The sequence below is a fragment of the Myxine glutinosa genome, chromosome 10 (genome assembly GCF_964187855.1).
Source record: "Myxine glutinosa chromosome 10, kmMyxGlut1.1, whole genome shotgun sequence".
Classification (NCBI taxonomy): domain Eukaryota; kingdom Metazoa; phylum Chordata; class Myxini; order Myxiniformes; family Myxinidae; genus Myxine; species Myxine glutinosa.
Window position 1 is genome coordinate 16,251,192 of NC_136270.1, and position 19,738 is coordinate 16,270,929.

At 44.8% G+C, this 19,738-nt stretch overlaps 1 long non-coding RNA gene across 1 annotated transcript in view; it reads right to left on the minus strand.

Moving 5' to 3' along the window:
- LOC137434184 (uncharacterized) overlaps positions 1-19,738 on the minus strand; it is an 85,183-nt gene that overhangs the window by 30,834 nt on the left and 34,611 nt on the right. The window contains exon 2 of the long non-coding RNA XR_010985809.2: positions 5,820-5,918. This is a non-coding gene — a long non-coding RNA (uncharacterized LOC137434184). The remainder of the gene's footprint in view (positions 1-5,819; positions 5,919-19,738) is intronic.

Consider the following 19,738-nt stretch of genomic DNA (forward strand, 5'->3'; position numbering starts at 1 on the left):
GGGCCAAAAAGACCTCCACATCCACCAGGTTAATTTAATGCAGACCGGCGTCTTCAGACACAACGACCACAATGGTAATTAGGGTTAGCAATAGCCTGGTGGGTATGGCCCAGCTGGGTTAGGCTTACGGTTAACAGCCCAGTGGGAATGGGCCAAAAAGACCTCCACATCCGCCAGGTTAATTTAATGCAGACCGGCATCTTCAGACGCATGGACCGTGGTTGGAAGCTGAAAAGACAGCTGAGTCAAGCTTGCTCAGTAAGCGCTATAGAGCCCGCTCCCAATCACCGTGCAAATTCTCATCAAAAGCAGAGATGTATTACAAGGAGGTAAACGGGAAGAAGAACATTGCCACAAAGCGGCAATCACAGACAGTAAACATTAATAAATGAATCTAACCCGCCTCAAGATCCACAACATCCTCAGCATGATATGCCTTATCTCTTTCATTCAGGGAAGCATGGGACAGACAAAGGAGATGACGAGACAGAGACTGTTAAATCGGAGAACCGATGGAGTACTGTTCTCCCCTCTGGGCTGGCGTGCCTGCCCCACATCTTGCTCTGCTTGACGCCATGGAAACCAAGGCCTTCAATAGCATGATGAACTCTCGCGAGGAAGCTGAGTCTATGGGTCTTATCGCTTTGCCATCGCAGACAAGTCGGTCGTCACTCTGTCTTCTTCCACCTCCTTTTTGGTCTTGCAACATCTGCCCTCTCCATGTATTCCTCCCACCCCCAGGTTTCTTCAGGTTGCATGCGGTCCACCAGCAACCCCCTTCTAGTGAAATTCTCAAAATTCAGAATCACTCCTCACCTCCATTCATTTGTTCCTCCTTTTTTTCTCACCTGTGGAGCCAACTTTCACATTCGCTTCAATCTCATTCTTCCCTCCATGTCTTCAAGACAGCTGTTTGCCACCATCTCAGTTCGTCCCCAATCCAAAACCATGATATTTTCTACCCCCATTAAACCACCTCTCCTTCCCATCCCACCCTCACCCCAAATTTCCATTTTTTTCCCCTTCCTGAGAGTTTGCTTCTTCATCCATCGCATCCACCATCTGCATTTTCCACTACTCTAATCATTACCCACATCACTTTTTTGTCCATCTGTCTACTTCATGCCTTGGCCTCCCTATAGGTGTTTCCCCTCTCTTTGTACTGTTCCTTTTGGCTGCTGTATCCTGATCTATTCTGTGTTCTAGCTCTTCAACGAGCCATTACCTTATATACAAACTAGAACGCAACTCTTCGACCTCGCCCAATTATGCCCACGTCCACATTATTACATCATTATACATACTTGTACCAAGTTTGATTTAAATCCCATCAGCTCTTCTCAAGTACTTAATTTTTACCGGACATCACCTCTGACCTTTGGCACCTGAATCTAACCTGTTCATCTTTGCATCATAATATATACTTATACCAAGTTTGGTCAAAATCCCATCACTGGTTCACAGGTTAATAGCTCGATAACAGTATTTGTACCTAACGGGACTTCTGACTTTTGACTTTTGACCCCATAATATTGTTGCGGATCCGCCGCCGGCCTTCTCCCCTTACCAAGGGGGGATTAGTCCCCTTGTCTTTGACTGACCTGGCGCGACCCGGGACCTATTACGTCCCTTCCGGACAGCGTGAAATAGGGTTTCAGGACCAAGTTCACTGTTACCTAAGTACTCGCGCTGCCCTGGAAGCGAGGAAATAAGCCCCGCACGAACCACGTGCGTTGGTGATACGCCGAGCGGTTGCGTACACGTGATTCACGCTATTATTAATTACTAGACCCCGATTCAAGCGGTTCTTATTCATACCACGCTTAGTCAATGCCGAAATCACAAAGACGATCGAATTGGAAGGAAGAACAGAATTTATTTACACTATACAATGGTAGAGAAAAAGGGGACACACAGCAGCCTTATACAGTCTTACTTAATACCCAGGACAAACGGGCCCGTCTCACACACACACTCACACAGGGATTGCTGATGGGCAGGACGATGTTCACAAGTGCGTCCAGGGATGGCCCCCGTGCAGCTCTCTCTCCGGTCCCCGGCATGTCCCGTGTAGATGGAGGGAGGAGAAGGCAGGAGCTCTCCACGTGTCGTCTGAACGGAGCGGGTTATCACGGGGTGAGGGGCGAATTGGTAGGGAACGGACTTTGGCGCGGCTGGCGGTTATTCACTTGCGGCTATGGCCGCGCTTACATGCGTGGCTGGAAATGCGCTATATGCGTTACCGGCGCGTCTGGCTGCGCCCGCGTACTTTGAACAGTTCAACGCTTCTTCTTCTCTCTCTCTGCGCAAGTCCTCAAACAATGCGCATATCCTCTGCAAGTCCTTTCGCCACTGCGCTTATCCTCTGCCAGTCCTTCTCAATCAAGTGTTCCCACGCTAGTCCTTAAGCAAAAACCCTTCAAGTCCTTTCAAGGGCTTTTCGCATGGGCTTATATAGACCCGCCCTGCGAACCCTCTGGAACTCACCAGACGCGCTTCACCACGCCCTCTCACGCCATGCCGCTCGAGCTCTGATTGTCTGGTGGCTCTTACCATCATCGCCTCGCCGCTCCTGACCTCAACGCTGCCCCCACCTTTTTAGGCCTACCTCGTGTTACTCGACTAGTGGTCAGCCGAATGGGGCGCGGGCTGGATTACGCCCATAGAGGTAGAATTGGAGGTGGGAGCAAAATGAATGGGGCCTACTCTCCGGTCTTTACACAACGCAGGCACTAAGAGGGGAAATGGCCTATTCTTACACATACTAGGACATAACTAGACAAGATCTGCCTGCAACCCTCTTATGGTTAAACTGCCAAAATCAAGATTCTCTGCTCACCTTCACTCCTTCATTCCTCTTTTCTCCCGCCTCTGGAACAAACTCCCTCACTCTCTTCAATCCCACTCCACCCTCCAGGTCTTTAAAACAGCTGTTCACCACCACCTCTTATCTTTCCCCATCTAAAACCTTGATCTTTTCTACCCCCTGCTAATTTCACCCCAAATCCACTTTTTTGAAATACCAACTTCTGTCCTGGAAGTCCTTGGTGTCCTTGTGTTTTATACTTCTCCCACCCCCCCCCCCCCCCCCATTCCCACGCCTCCTCCCCCCCACACATCTCCCTGCTCTCAAATGTTGTGTTTGTGCGCTTCCCCTTCTCTCCCTATCTTGTCTTCCGCTCCCTCTTTTTATATATTTTGTTTGTCTGGTTGATTTGTTTGTGAAATAAATGTTAGCTCTTTCACGAGCCTCGATTCAGTATACAAAAAAAAATGGGCCTTTATGTTGCTTGTGTGACTAACTATGGGGGGCAACCCTTTAACCTTTAATGACTTCAATGTGCCAATCTCAAAACCGCAGCATTATAATTGCTTCATCTTTGCATCATTATACATACTTGTACCAAGTTTGACTTAGATCCCTTCAGCCGTTCTTAAGTTATCGCAGTAACGAAGACAGACGACGTACAGACGGATGGATAGATGGACGCACAGACGAGTGGATGGACAGCCGGACGGACAACCTGAAAACATAATTCCTCCAGCGACTTCATCAGCAGAGGCATAAGGAAGAAAATGAGAGAGGAAACCTGTTCCTCTGGAGAAGTAAGCCTGGAGAAGTAGTAAGCCTGGAGGAGTAGTAAGCCTGGAGAACCTGGAGAAGTAAGCCCTGCTCTCGCACGGTGAGGGGTCTCGTCTGAATGGGCACATCCTTCGAACCGGTCGGCCATTGGGGTCTCGTTCGGCATGCTGCAGTCTAGTGTGGGGCTTATCACTGTAGCCTTCCCCTTTGGGACTCGTGAACTCTTCGCCCGAGGACCAACAAACCGCCAACACTCCATAGGCCACGTTCTCCACCTTATGCCATTCAATAAACCACTAACCACCATAAACTACAAAACCATGAAGAAAAATGAACCAAAAACCAGCAACCATGAATAGCTGCACACAGAGTGTACAATGTACATGCTTCTATAATGTCCCTCAGAGCCGGTCATACAGCCTGTGGCATGCGCCCATTGGCCAACTTAGCTCGACAGATGGTGATTTATGGTGCATGCCAATTGGCTGGCAAGCCGGGAAAATTCCACACCACGGGAATATGGTGATTCATGTGCTTGCTTCCCTGTCCATCTGATGGCCTTGAGGCCGACAGATGTCCATATACAGTGTGTTTCAAAAAGAGTGATACAACTTTAAACGTTTATTTACAAAGAATCAGAAACCTCAGGAACGTGAAACAAACATTTGTTGAAAGAATCATTGGAATCTCCCACGATGAAGCTAACTCCAAGGGCCTCTCACTCACTCACCGCAGGCAGTTTGGTGGTCTTTCCGTCTTCTACCGACTCCTCTCTGGCCTTGCCCCCCCAATTCTCTCTGGGCTCTGTCCCGCAAATATTCCTACAGGTCGCACAAGATCTGCCTGCAACCCTCTTATGGTCAAACTGCCAAAATCAAGACTCTCTGCTCACCTTCACTCCTTCATTCCTCTTTTCTCCCGCCTCTGGAACAAACTCCCTCACTCTCTTCAATCCCACTCCACCCTCCAGGTCTTTAAAACAGCTGTTCACCACCATCTCTTATCTTCCCCCATCCAAAACCTTGATCTTTTCTACCCCCGCTAATTTCACCCCAATTCCACTTTTTTGAAATACCAACTTCTGTCCTGGAAGTCCTTGGTGTCCTTGTGTTTTATACTTCTCCCTCCCTCCCCCCCCCCCCCCCTTCCCACGCCTCCTTCCCCCAAGCCCTCTCCCTTCCACACATCTCCCTGCTCTCAAATGTTGTGTTTGTGTGCTTCCCCTTCTCTCCCCATCTTGTTTTCCGCTCCCTCTTTTTATATATTTTGTTTGTCTGGTTGATTTGTTTGTGAAGTAAATGTTAACTCTTTCACGAGCCTCGATTCAGTATACAAAAAAAAAAGAAAAAAAAAAAAAGAAGAAGCTCATGACATGGTATTTTCTATCACTGATTGCTATTGCAGTAAGTCACTGCTAGAGATAGTGAGAGCCCAATGTCTGAAATGGGCATTTACGCAAATCCTTGTAATTGCCGTTCTCGATGTTTGCCCCTCAGTGGTTCAGACAGGCATTGATCCTGACTCCAAAGTTCTGTCCAACTTTCCTGTAGGTCTCATGTGGCACTGCCTGGAGGTAATCTGACACCTTCTGCTTCAGATCCTCCAGTGTGGCAGGGCAGTTGACGTAGACAGAGCCCTTGGCAGCCCCCCAGAACCAGTAGTCCAGAGGGTTCAAGTCTGGGCTATGGGGTGCCCAGTCATGAGCGGTACCCAGGGCAACGAGGTAGTCTCTGGAAAAGCTGCTGCAGGGAAGTGATTGTGTCACCAGCTGTATGCGGGGGTGCACCATCCTGCATAAACCAGGCCATACTGAGCTGATTTGGGGTGACCTTTTGGGCTACATCATTATGGAACTTCTGGAGCACAGCCCGGTAGCACTCTCCGTTGATCGGCACCGTCCTGTTGTTGTCATTCTCAAACCAGTCAGGTCCTAGCATTCCCCATCTGGCATTGAAAGAGCCAGCATGTGACTTTAGGCCCTTTCAGGTACCTCTCAGTGATCTCCTCAGGTGGTTGTGCCCCCCAGAAAATGTTGTTGTGGTTGTTGATTCAGTCTCGTACCACACCACTTTTGTCTTCTGCTCCACTGTCAATGGCATAGTTGAGCTACGGAGCTAGAAATCCCAGGGAACAAATACCACGATAACACCACTAAACCCTGAAAAGGAAAACGGTATAGATCAAAAAAGAAAAAAAATGGCAAGAAGTCAAATTTGTATCAATCTTTTAAAAATACCTTGTATGGGCATGTTCCCGACGTGTCTCGTCACTTTGCACTGACCCTGCGATCACGCTCGTGGGCCGTGCCGATTGGCTGTCAACTGGAGAAGCAACTCTATATAAGGACAGTTAAATGGTGGGGAACGCTCAATAATGTAAGGAAGGGGGAAGACAGGACTTAGATATAGACACTGGGGTGAGGATGACCAGATCTTTCTGAACGCATGCTCAACACCAGAAGGAATGAATGATTCCAATGACTGAATGAATGAATGGCAGAGTGATGAAATGTTTGCGCTCTATTTGTACATCATGTGGTGGTCGCAACAAAGAGAACAAAGGATGGTCTGAGCAGCTCGACTGGACCACGAGGTCCGGATTACCCAATCAGCATTAAGATAAGGGAAGTGTAACTGCCAAAATTACAATACTTACAGAAAATAAAGATGCGAATGAACAATCAATGTCTTTCATTACAACCACCATTTGTTAGTAGTTTAAGTTGATACTATAAATGTATTCCCTGTTGTGTGTGTCTCTTTCTCTCTTTCTCCCTCTCTTTCTCTTTCTCTTTCTCTTTCTCTTTCTCTTTCTCTTTCTCTCTCTCTCTCTCTCTCTCTCTCTCTCTCTCATGGAAGAAGTCAAGAAGTCATTTGTAAAATCCTGGAGAAACGTTTATTGTTTTGTGAAATGTTTTGTGCATAATTTTACTGTATTAATATTTTTTGTTTGTTTCTCTGCTTGAAATGAGAATGTGACCCCTATTTGGGGGTTTTCTTTTTCTATTTTTATAATAAAAAGATACAAAAGTCTCTCTCTCTCTCTCTCTCTCTCTCTCTCTCTCTCTCTCTCTCTTTTGTTCCCAGCCCCAGCCAATCATTGGCGCACCATCCCAGGGCAGGCAGGGAGCAGCGGCCTGCTCGCCAACGCCGAGCTTCTTGAAGGTTATCTGGAATTGCAAAATCTTGCTAATTATTATATCAATCTTATGCTAAGGATGTTCTGTGAGCAATTTTTAGAGCGATTGATATATTATATCTATGAAGAGATGTGACGTCAATCATGACATGACTAAATCAAAAAATGTATTTCATGTAAATAATAGCCCTCGATGAATAACATCAAAATACCCATTGTACTATAAAGGTCCATGGTGACGTCAATGTCTGCGCCTCTATTGTTAATAATATAAAATAGAAGAACAAAGTGGATTTCTGAAAAGTCTCCAAATTCTCATTTACCCTTTTTGTGCAATTCTCTTTGAAACGCGTAAAAAACACACCGGCTTGAGAATATTGTTAATATTTCTCGTTTTGACGACGCACGACCTATTACCCTGAAATGCAATCTTGAGAGGGATGCTACTTGTTGGCTGGGGAGGGAAAGTGCTTTTTAATTTTATTTACGCAGCAAAAGAAATCAATGAGATGCTTGAAAAATGTCACCGTTTTTCTTAATAATATCCTCAATGAACGATGCTTATCCTCGCCAAGTCATTATTGACCCAGGTATGAGGGTCACCTTCACCTGTCTTTTTATGCCTCCACCCCCGAAGGTGGCCGGAGAGATTGTGTTCTTATTCTTATTTTTGGATACAAAATCGAGGCTCGTGGAAGAGCTGGAACACGGGACGGATCAGAACGCAACAGAACAAAAGGAACAGTCGAATGAGAAGGGGAAATACCAAAATAGACGGAGACAAACAAGGGATGCGGTTAGGAATGCGCGTTAGGGGATAATTCAGGGGTGGATAGGATGGATACAGTCTTCATCAAGATTTTCAAGAAAGGTTATTTTTAATGGTCTCTACCAGGACCGACTTGTCCAAAAGATCTGCATTAGAGGTTTTCGGCTGCGATTCATAGGTACGATTAGACTACGACTACTACTACGACTACTACTACGACTACTACGACTACTACTACTACGACTACTACGACTACGACTACTACTACTACTACTACTACGACTACTACTACTACTACGACTACTACTACGACTACTACTACGACTACTACGACTACTACTACTACTACTACTACTACTACTACTACGACGACTACGACTACGACTACTACTACTCCTACTACTACGACTACTACTCCTACTACTACTCCTACTACTACTACTCCTACTCCTACTACTCCTTCTACTACGACTATTACTACTACTAGTACTCCTTCTACTACTCCTACTACGACTACTACTACTACTACTACTCCTTCTACTACTCCTACTACTCCTACTACTCCTACTCCTACTACTCCTACTACTCCTACTCCTACTACTCCTTCTACTACTCCTACTACTACGACTACTACTACTACTCCTACTCCTCCTACTACTACGACGACTACTACTACTCCTTCTACTACTCCTACTACTACTCCTACTACTACTGCTCCTACTCCTACTCCTACTCCTACTCCTACTCCTCCTCCTCCTCCTCCTCCTCCTCCTCTGGCATGATAGCTTAAATGTATGAGCCTTGGCTTTGCATGAGCTGCTCCAGCCTGCGTTCAAATCTTGGGCCAAGGTATAAACTGTCACTGGTATTTCAGATACAGGGCAAGGTATCAACATGCGCAGTGTCCATCAGGAGGACATTATACATTGGAGGACCCATCTATCAGCACTAGTCGTTAATGGATGTTAAAGAGTATAGGCATGATATAGTCAGCTCCCTGAACAATTTGTAAATTCCTACCGAGAAGGCAATGGCAAACCCCCCAGCAGAACCCTTGCAAAAAGACCACTTCGGCAGCATCAACGCGCTGTCAATAGTTGCATGTCATATGATGATGAAGAAGAAGAGGCCCAGAAGAAGATTATGAGTCGTTATAGCAGTAGTCTCTTCTGTTGATGCCACATTTCCTGGTAGCTTTTTATAATGCACGCACATAACCTTATGCTTTAATTAGTAGCTTCTGAATGGATCTATGATTGGGTCTGATTCCAGAAACGAAGTAGAGTTGTTGGTAGTTGGTAATTTGATGGGAGACCTCCACACAAGACTGTGAGGTGTTGTCTAATGGACGTTAGGATAACTCTTGGTAGCGTGTTCCCCTCTGAGCCGTCTGGTTATGGATATGTTCTCCCAGGGAGTTGCCTCGCACTAAAGCAAAACCATTGGGAGCCGGTCCCCTGGATGAATTTCTCGCCTCGAGGTTCAATGGGATATGAAAGTTAATTACATAAGGGAAGTGGATGTTAAGTTAGATTCGGTTGATGTTAAAAATGGGATTACTCTATTTAGTTCAGGCAACATGATATGGCCCAGGCACGGTGGGCCGAATGGCCTCCTAGAGTGTCTCTAATTTCCCATAAATATGAATAATTTTTTATCAACAGTTAACTTCCAATTAAAATAAATCGTTTAAACATGGTAATTATAGCTAGTGTGTCTTTTAATGGGCAAAACAGAGTAATATGGACCCTTGAGAATTTTTGTACCCCGAGGAATTCTGTGCCAGATAAAAATACTTAAATGTAACCTTTCTGTGGTCATTTTCATATTTTATTGCCCTGATGGTGAATCATGGTTACAACCATGTATATTTATAAGATATTGACAGAAAAAGCCCATGTAGGTCAAGGCAGGTTGAAATTTCTATTTCAGAAAGACGACAACTATTATTATTATATAATAATAACAATAGCGTAAGGACTCGACTTTGTTATCCCTTTTACGCCGCACCCAGTGACCCGATGCCCATGGCACTAATGGATTTACGATCTACGAACCGCACTCTTTGTTTATCACGTACAGCCATACTCGAAAAATCTGAATTAGCCGACGTTGGGGCCCAAAAGCATCCGATTAACTGCCGATACGACGCCATCGTATTGGCGTCTGCTGGGCGAAGGCGAAGCAAGCCGTCCGCTGATTGGACAGGCGAAGGCGAAAGCAAGCCGTCCACTAAGTGGACAATCCAGAGCATGCATTTGTGCCGGTGTCGGCGATCGTTGTTCATATACGCACTCTTCATTCTCATCTTTCTTCCTAACTCTTACTCGGACAAGCAAATCCCCGATGCCATCCATAATGGTACACTCTATCCATACACCACATCCTCCCTTCCGTGGATGTTCCACGGGTTTCGGCTAGTTATTATTACTACTACTACTACTACTACTACTACTAGTACTACTACTACTACTACTACTACTACTTCTACTACTTCTTCCTCTACTACTTCGTCTACTCCTTCTTCTTCTTCTTCTTTTTTCGCCTTCTTCTTCGAAACAACATTCCCAATTTATCGTGGGAATGAACCGGCTAACCAGAACTGACTTCAACTGTGGCTTCAATTTGTAATTTGTACAGAGTGCCGACGTCACGCATTCTTTTTTTTAACATGATCTAAGACTCGTAGTGGAGGTGCCCCACACACACATGAACATGCAGACGAATACACGAGACACAGAACTGTTAGACGAGAAAAATACAGCCACTGAGCTTGGAGGAAGTGTCGTCACTTCCCGGGGCATTCTGGGTAGCAACGACGCCACAAAAATGGCGCCGCCCTACTCAGCACTCAGCGGGACATCTTCATAACGTCTGTCCGATGCATGTTGTGTACATCGATGCCTCGTCCTGCATGCGAAACAACGGTATGACAGTTTATAGCTGGGCCGACATTTGAACCCAGCCTGGGTAGTCCAGACACATGTGTGCATACCTCTAATATGACCCTACTGCAAAGCCGCAATGAGCCGGCGAAGCCAAAGCCTCTTGCCACTATTTTACCCATCAGCATCACTATGGTATCAGTAGGTTAGGTAGTAGGTAGGTGTAGTAGGTACCGTACCTAGTTCAAAATGACACCATTTGCATTCTGGATGAGATTAAAATTTATAAAATTTACTTCTTGATTAATTCGGTGAATTCCGTCTAAACTTCGGATATTTCCGGCCGTGAAAAACTATCCCCTACGGCCGCGAGATTTCCAAAAAATAATATAATTGTTCGTCAATTTTAGAATATTTGAAGCCGTTTTCAGCCTCCGAAACTAAGTCTCCGAAAGACTCTCCGAAGCCTCCGAAACGTGGTAATAAGATTTTTTGAAATATTTTTTCAAATGCTCGAATCTCATTGGTTCCGGTGTTTGGTGACGATTTTCGTTGAAGATAACCAGGCCCGTGCGGGCCCGGGGAACGAGGCTGGTCTTAAAGTATTTTAATTACAAATTAGAGGTGCATAAGATGGTGAATCAAACAAAGACGGGTGAAACAAACTCCTATTGAACTTTTTCGCAATTTTTTATGCATACTTCCGCATCCGCAAGATGGCGGCCTCCATTGAGTGATTTGGTGCGTCAAAGCTTGGAATTCTCAAAGGATCCAGCAAAATCTGACTTTTCAACATAATACGTACGCGTTCATTCACAACACCGGCTTCGCCGGCTATTCATGTACGCCTAAGCTATCCTACAAAGCCCTGGGAAGTCCTAAAAGGGGTCCATATAATATAGTTCAAATCCCATCCTCACCTAACTCACTGTAATTTATCTGCATTGGATTTTAATTACTACATTTGTTTTTTATTTAACAATTCGATACACCTTGTTGGAATAGTTATGTTATATCTTTACGTCGTTTCACCCTGTTAATAATTTTCTGAAGTATGGAAGTCGGGCAACCACCAGTACCTTGTTGCTGTACGACGTCTCCATCTTGTGCCCGTCGGGTGTAAATGCCTTTTAGATTGCTCTTTGCCCCGTCCACCATAATTACATTTTAATATTGTGTCCCTGTGAATACCTTCAAGGAGCTAGGTTAATGCCGGACTGCGGCGGCAGGTGACATGAAATATTTAAATGTTTTTGTGCCGCCCATTCTTATTTTTCTTTGGCTCTATTTTTCCCATAATTCCTTCTATTTATTGCATGGTATTTGTGTGCACCGTCTCAAGACTTATCGATTTGTAAATATGACATCTGTACAATTTCCCCTTATTTTTGAAACGATTTGATGTAAAGAAAAATATAGATCAAGGAGACATCTATGTATATATAGCCACTGATGCTGAATGAGAAAATTACAAATGGGAAAAAGAAAGAGAAGGATTAAAAACGGAATGATATAGTTATCAACATGGTCGCCCTTCGTAGCCAAAGACGACAGTTCACATGTGACATGCAAACATCCTGGGAACATAAATTTGTTCATAATGTCGGGCATGTCGCCCAGACAACACCCACACTCCGACATAGCAGGCAGTGTAACCCGGTGGGTGTCAAGAATATCAAAGAACACCAGACAACTTGCTACCCAGGGATGAGGAAGGAATTTGTAATTTGGTCAGAATGTCGACGATAAGTCACCTGCACTTTGTGGAAGACACCATGGGATCTTTCACGTCCACCAACGACCGGTGCTGGCAGGTGGGTCCTCCGGCACGCCACGCACACTGATGCATCGTCGCCCTGCACGTGAAGTACCAGGGTGACCGTTTATGGCTGGGTCGAGATTCCAACCAAGGCTCTACAACTCGATTACTCAGAGATGAGCACACATACCTCAACGTTCTCCTGCCACTCTGCCAGCTCAATGATAACGTAGAGAGGAAGAAGCGCACGAGAGTTTGGGATGAGTGGGGAGAAAAGAAAACAACTTTTGAGAGACAAGAATCAATGGAGGGAAAGAAAGGACATATTTGGTGATTTTACGTCATATTTGCCAAAGCAAATATATATATACTAGCCGAAACCCGTGGAACATCCACGGAAGGGAGGATGTGGTGTATGGATAGAGTGTACCATTATGGATGGCATAGGGGAGCGCTCATGGGATCTTCCTCTTCCGTTAAGCTCCAATTTTTTCTCTTTAAGTTAAGTCCAATCAGTCCTCTCTGCTCGAAGTGCTCAGGCCATGCCTTCCCGCTCTCATACTTTTATTTCCGTTCGGTGTAGAAAGAGATTGACATATCGTTCGTCTGTTTTCAGCTCGTTATCTTTAAGCTTCCTTACGTCTCGCCACCTGCTACACCTCTCTGAGTTACGAGGATTTATGCAACGCACCCCGAGTATCGCAACGTCACTCCATTTAACTTTATTAAAATGACGATAAAGACGTTTCCTTATATATCCCAATTTAAAATGTTCAAGGGAATAAAAAGACCATTTGGTTCACACCACCCATGTTCACACCACTCGACTGTCCAATCAGCGGACGGCTCGCTTCGCCTGCGCCCAGCAGACGCCAATACGATGGCGTCGTAAGATGGCGTCGTATCGGCAGTTAATCGGATGCTTTTGGGCCCCAACGTCGGCTAATTCAGATTTTTCGAGTATGGCTGTACGTGATAAACAAAGAGCGCAGTTCGTAGATCGTAAATCCATTAGTGCCGTGGGCATTGGGTCACTGGGTGCGGCGTAAAAGGGATAACAAAGTCGAGTCCTTATGCTATTATTATAGAGATTGGGGGGGAGGGGGGGGGGGAAATATATATATATATATATATATATATATATATATATATATATATATACACACATATATATATATAATATATATGTATATCATATATCTGTGTGACAAGGTTGTGGCCTGACATTGTCATCTGGTCAGGTGCGACAAGACAGGTCATCTTAGGTGAATTGTCTGTACCTTGGGAAGAGAACATGGAGGAGGTGTACGAGAGGAAGATACAGTGAGCTGGAGGCAGAGTGTCGGGAGAAGGGTTGGCGAGTTTCTTGTCAGCCATTTGAGGTGGGGTGTAGAGGGTATATTAGCAATTCCTTTTCTGCATTTCTTGCTCGGCTTGGAGTGTGTGGGACAGAAAGAAGGAGGATGTGTGACAAAGTGGCCCAGGTTGCCTTGAAAGGTTCACTTTCGATTTGGAGGAAATTTATGGAGGCACGTCGAACGGTGTAGGTTGAGGTTGTGGGTGATGGTTCATTTCAGCCTAATCCCAGAACCATCGAAAAGCGTCCGTAAATGAAAATTTACATCAAAAGAATCGTAAACGCATACCAAAAAAATAATAATAACAATATCTAGCATTTGAAAATTGTAATTTCTATAACTGCAAACTGTGAAATAAAAATCTCAATGAAATTTACGTTAAAAACCATAAACGTGTCCGCAAAATAATAATAAAAACAACCTAAATTGATATTTAGCAGCAGGTCGGTGATGCTTGCCTATAATCATAAAGCTTCTATTTATTATGTACCTACGTGCAAAGCACGGTTTGTTATTGTGTAAGCATACTCCAATATATATATATATATATATATATATATATATATATATATATATATATATATATATATGTATATACATATATATAATCCCCATGCAGTGTGTGTTATTGAGGTATTAAAGTGAAGCTCGAAGATTTATACCTGAATATGTACATGAAGTGATGGAAAATAATTAAGTAACGTGATATAGGATCAACTGAATGTAATATAAGTGTACTTGAGCTTGCAGGTGCCCGGCTTTACCCAGAGATTGAAACTGTGCCCTTGAAGGCCTCTGAGAGCCCTCACAATTCTGGGTCATCAAGATAAGTAATCTGGGTCATCTTGGTGTGATTGGGAAGCTGATGTTTTGAAGTTCAAACGATAGTCCAATTTAATTCACATCTATCTGCTATCATGACTATCATAAACTTGCTTTGTGTGATCGAGGAAACCATTCCCCCCCCCCCCCAATTTTTTTTTTTGGGGGGGGGGGTGTATTGTGCACGAGACAAAAATGTAGCTAAACATGGTCTCATTGGTCATGGCTGGAATTCTATCCCGCATGCGCGACAGCATGGTTAATTGGTTCACTTTGTCGACCCACAAACGTCCGTTTTATGATCAAGGAACATCTTCATTTCAACTGAATGTTACATTTTGAACACAAATCAGAACATGCATCAGAAAACGAACCTGTAGTTTAGTTGTACTTTGGCTATGAATTCCTCACGATCAGGCATGTGCAGAGAGCAGTGAGATACAGTATGTCGCAGGTTTACAAGAGCTCCTGCGTGCTTGTTGTTGCTGTTGGTGTTATTGTTGGGGTCGATCTTTGAAATGAGCACCCATTGGTCAGACAGCTGCCGGACCCCACCCACATTTATCGATTGACTCCACCCACCATGGCACCAAGCCGAAATAATATGGCCGCCATCTTGGTTTTCTGGTGGGCCTAAGACATCAGGCCTAGTAGGCCTCTGTTGATTATACACTGCCTGGATTTGTTGCATCAGATTTTCATTGGCTTTGTATGGGTCGAGTGTTATTCATGATGGGAGACCCCGAAAATCTAATCATTTGTCGAATAAAAATTATAAGTAAGATTTCATCAAGCCCATCAGCACACACGGGGTACACGCCTCCCTAAAAAAAGATAGCATGGGCCAAAGACATCAAGCCTGTAGACCTATGCTGATTATACACTGCCCGGGTTTGTTGCATCATATTTCCATTGTTTTTGTTTTGGTCGAGTGTTACTCATGATGAGAAACACAGAAAAATCTAATATGTCGAATAAAAATATATTAGTAAGGTTTACTCAAGCCTGCCAACACTCACGGTAGGTGCCTCCCTAAAAAAGTAGCATTACATAGCGTTTGAAAAGTCCCATATTGGGTTTAAACAATCCGTGACCGTGAGACCGATCAGCTCATTCTGATATAACCGTGGCAGAGGCTTGCATGGATGAGAGATGCTGATTTAAATATTGTAATAGCGCATTAATGTGTTTGCCAATTGCGCTATTCATCTTTTAAGAGTGCTTTAAATACACGTTTCTCATTCAGCCCGTTACCAGATTATGTTGCAGATTGGGACCCCTTTGCGGTCATTTTTGTTTTACCCTGTCTGTGTGTCTGGCAGTAAAACAAAATTGAAAATCATTCCAAACAGGAAACTTACTGTTTTTAGGATGTCGTAAAGGTAAAGGACACAAACAACAAGCACGAAGAACTAATGTAACTATGTTAATTGAGGTGGTGTAAAAGATGCTGCATCAATGTCAGTACATTTCCGGAAAAGGTTTTTTTCCTACAACCCTCAAAATCTTTATTTTATTTCAATTGAATTGCACACTTGAACACTATAACACAAATCGCTTTATTGGCACTTTGAAAACCCTTTCATTTAGCAGTACTTGGACTAAATATTACGGCATTTACATCATCTCGACCAATCAAATTTACTGCTCACAGACCCCGCCAATGTCCTTTTTCTAAAGAATGTACAGGACTACAGGGTACGTTGTCATATAAACTCTCTGGTGTGGGAAGTGGAACGCTCAGCTGGGACTGACTCTCAAAGGCCGATGTAGCGACACTTGACCAATGTGATTTTGAGGCAGCAGCAAAAGGGGGAAATTATCTGGATTCCCAATAGGGTGATACAATGAGGTATGTTATTAGCTTTTGGGGTGACTATAATGAGGGTGCAGAATTGTGGCGAATATGCTGTATTATCTTTGCTAGAAGCACCCGCTCCCTATTAGAGTAACGAGGGGGGGTTATGCTATTATCTTTATGATTATTAATACCATAGCAGAATACCCACCCGATGAGCGATCGTATTACAAGTGTACAACACGTTCTTCTGATACATACCTTTATTTTGACAGTGTATAGGCAGCAGACCGCTGCCTCGTTGGCTGCCAAAAATAAAATAACCCAGGTTACATATATGAAGCGAAAACATGTGTACCTACTGTTTACGTGTATTTTTTTTTGGGGGGGGGGGGATACAGAATCGAGGCTCGTGGACATTGAACATGAAAACATGCGCAGACATAAAACACAATGAAGGGAGCTGGAGACAAGAGGGGGGGGGGGGGGGAGAGAGAGAAGCACACAAGCACAACAACAGAAGAGAACAGGGACGTCGGTAGATCTGTGGAAGGGGGGTGGCTGTGGGAGGAGGGAGGGGTACACGGTATGAAACAAATGAACACTAATACGGATTTCAGGAAAGAAGTTGGGGATTGAAAGAGGCAGATTTGGGGTGTTTTAACGGGGGTAGAAAAGATCAAGGTTTTGGATGGGGTAAGATAAGAGATGGTGGTGAACAGCTGTTTTAAAGAACTGCAGGGAGGAGAGGGATTGAAGAGAGTGAGGGAGTTTGTTCTAGAGGCGGGAGAAAAGAGGAATGAAGGCGTGAAGGTGAGCAGAGAGTCCTGATTTTGGCAGTTTAACCAGAAGAGGGTTTGTTTTGGTTTTTTTTGTGTACAAGATCGAGGCTCCTGAAAGGGCTAACATTAATCACACAAAAAATCAAACGGACACATAAAACATATAATAAGGGGAGCGATAGACAAGATGGGGAGAGAGGGGGAAGCTCACAAACACAACATTTGAGAGCAGGGACATCGGGAGATCTGTGGGAGGGAGAGGGCTTGGGGGGAGGTGGGAGAAGTATAAAACACATGGATACTGCAAGGACTTCCAGGAAAGAAGTTGGTATTTCAAAAAAGTGGATCTGGGGTGAATTAGCGGGGGTAGAAAACATCAAGGTTTTGTATGGGGGAAGATAAGAGATGGTGGTGAACAGCTGTTTTAAAGACCTGGAGGGAGGAGTGGGATTGAAGTGAGTGAGGGAGTTTGTTCCAGAGGCGGGAGAAAAGAGGAATTAAAGAGTGAAGGTGAGCAGAGAGTCTTGATTTTGGCAGTTTAACCATAAGAGGATTGCTGACAGATCTTGTGCGACCTGCAGGAATATTTGGGGGACAGAGCACAGAGAGAGCAGGGGGAACAAGGCCGGAGAGGAGTCGGTAGAAGACAAAAAGACCACCTACCTGCCTGCGGTGAGTGAGTGAAAGGCCCTCAGAATCATCTTCATCGCGGGAGATTCCAATGATTCTGAATGCTTTGGTTTCAACCGCGCGAAGCCGAGTTAAGTGTGACGCAGGAACACCAGCCCAGAGGGGAGAGCACTATTCCATTGAACTGCGGATGAAAGCTTTGTATGTGGCGAGCAGCTGAGAAGTGCCCAGAAAGGACTACGCACGACGGAGGATGCCCATTCAGCGACTGGTTTTGGAGGCCAGCTGGAAATGTGGTTTTTCCAGGAAAGATCATGGCAAATAGTGATACCCAAAAACTTGAGTGACAGAACTTCTTCAAGAGGATTTTTGAGAAGGTAGATGGGAGGGTTGTCCAGACGGTCTTTTCTGAGAAACAAAGTGAGAGTGTGAGATTTGTCAGGATTGAAAGACATGTTCCACTTGTTTGACCAGTTTGTGATATTGTCCAGGTCTGCAGAGAGTGTAGAGGCTGCTGCCTGCGGATCTGAGGGTCGCAATATGGAGCGGCAGAGAGTGGAGTCATCAGCAAAGACAGAGAGAGAATTTTCCAGAGAGTCAGAGAGATCATTAATGAAGACCAGAAAAAGCACAGGGCCCAGAACACTGCCTTGAGAAACTCCAGCCTGAACAGGAAGGGGAGAAGAGAGAATTAAATTCAGGGCCACATATTGACTGCGACCAGAAAGGAAGTCTGCAAGCCATGCGTGGAGGGTCCATGGATACCATACGAGGAGAGTTTGGTGAACAGGCCGGGGTGCCAGCCGCATCAAAGGCACGAGATATGTCAAGGGAGACTGCTCTGATTTCCTGTTAAGCATTGAGGACCTCCATCCATTGTTGAGACAGCAGACGCAGCGTGTCCAAAGTCGAATGCCCTGGTCTGAATCCAAATTGATGATCCAAGATCAATTCATTGGAGAAGAGGAAGGATTTGATGTCAGAAGTGATGATCGATTCCATGACCTTGCTGATTATTGGGAGCAGGCTGCTTGTTCTGTCGTTTCAAGGATCTGTTTTTGCACCATTCTTGTGTAATGCGGTAATGTTGGCTGATTTCCAAGCAGATGGCAGATGACCTTGAGCAAAAGTGAGGGTGAAGAGAATTGAGAGAGGATGTGAAAGAGCAGAAGAACAGGATTTTAGGACGTGTGGGCTGATGCCGTCTGGTGCAGTTGCAGAATCAGTCGAGGTTTGACAGAAACTTCTCCACCTTGTCAGGAGAGAAGGACACAGAGTCCAGGAGCAGTTGGGTTCGACTGGGTAAGGTGGGTACAGAGAGAGATGGGTTTGGGACACAAGATTTTGAGGCAAACACAGAGTTGAGGCATTCGGCTTTGTCACGTGCGGAGTCAGCTGTGTAGCCATTTGAGGTAAGGGAGGGGATGAAGGGGGAACAAACACCAGAAACAGATTTGACCAGATGCCTTCAGGATTTAAAGGAGGGAGACAGGTTTGAGAGTTCAGTCTTGAGAGTGGAGAGATAGTGTTTCCTGGCTCCCTTGAGGGTAGACACACACTTGTTCTGAGCTTTGTGAATGGAACTGAGATTGCCTTCAGTTGGATTAGCCTTCTAAGAGGCAAAGGCAAGTTGTTTCAGGGCAACTGCCTCATCTCAAGATTCAGTGTACAATGGATTGGAGGAAGGGTTTGCCAACTGAAGACGAAATGGGATAAATCTGTGCATGAGAGAGAGCAGTTTACTTTGGAAGAATTCCCAGGAAGAGTTGATGTCAGTGGCAGTAGAGATGGCAGACCAGTCCGGATGATTGATGGCTGACTGAAGACCATGGCAGTCGGCCTGAATGAAATGCCAGACTCGTCGACGCTGAGGAGGATCTCTGAGAATGGCCAGAGAGATATCTACTTTAACAAGCAAATGATCAGAAGAACCGATTGGAGCAGAAGAAGAGCAGCAGACATTTGCAGGGAGGTTTGCCATAAACAAGTCGAGAAGAGAAGATGCTCCGTTGACTGAGATCTGGGTCCGGACATTGACAGATTGTGTCAGTCCCAATGAGTTGCAGAAGTCTTTAACATGTCTTTCAATCCTGACAAATCTCACACTCTTGCAATGTCTCTCCGAAAAGACCTACTGGACAACCCTCCCATTTACTTTCTCAATAATCCTCTCCAAGAAGTTCTGTCACTCAATCTTTTGGGTCTCACTATCTG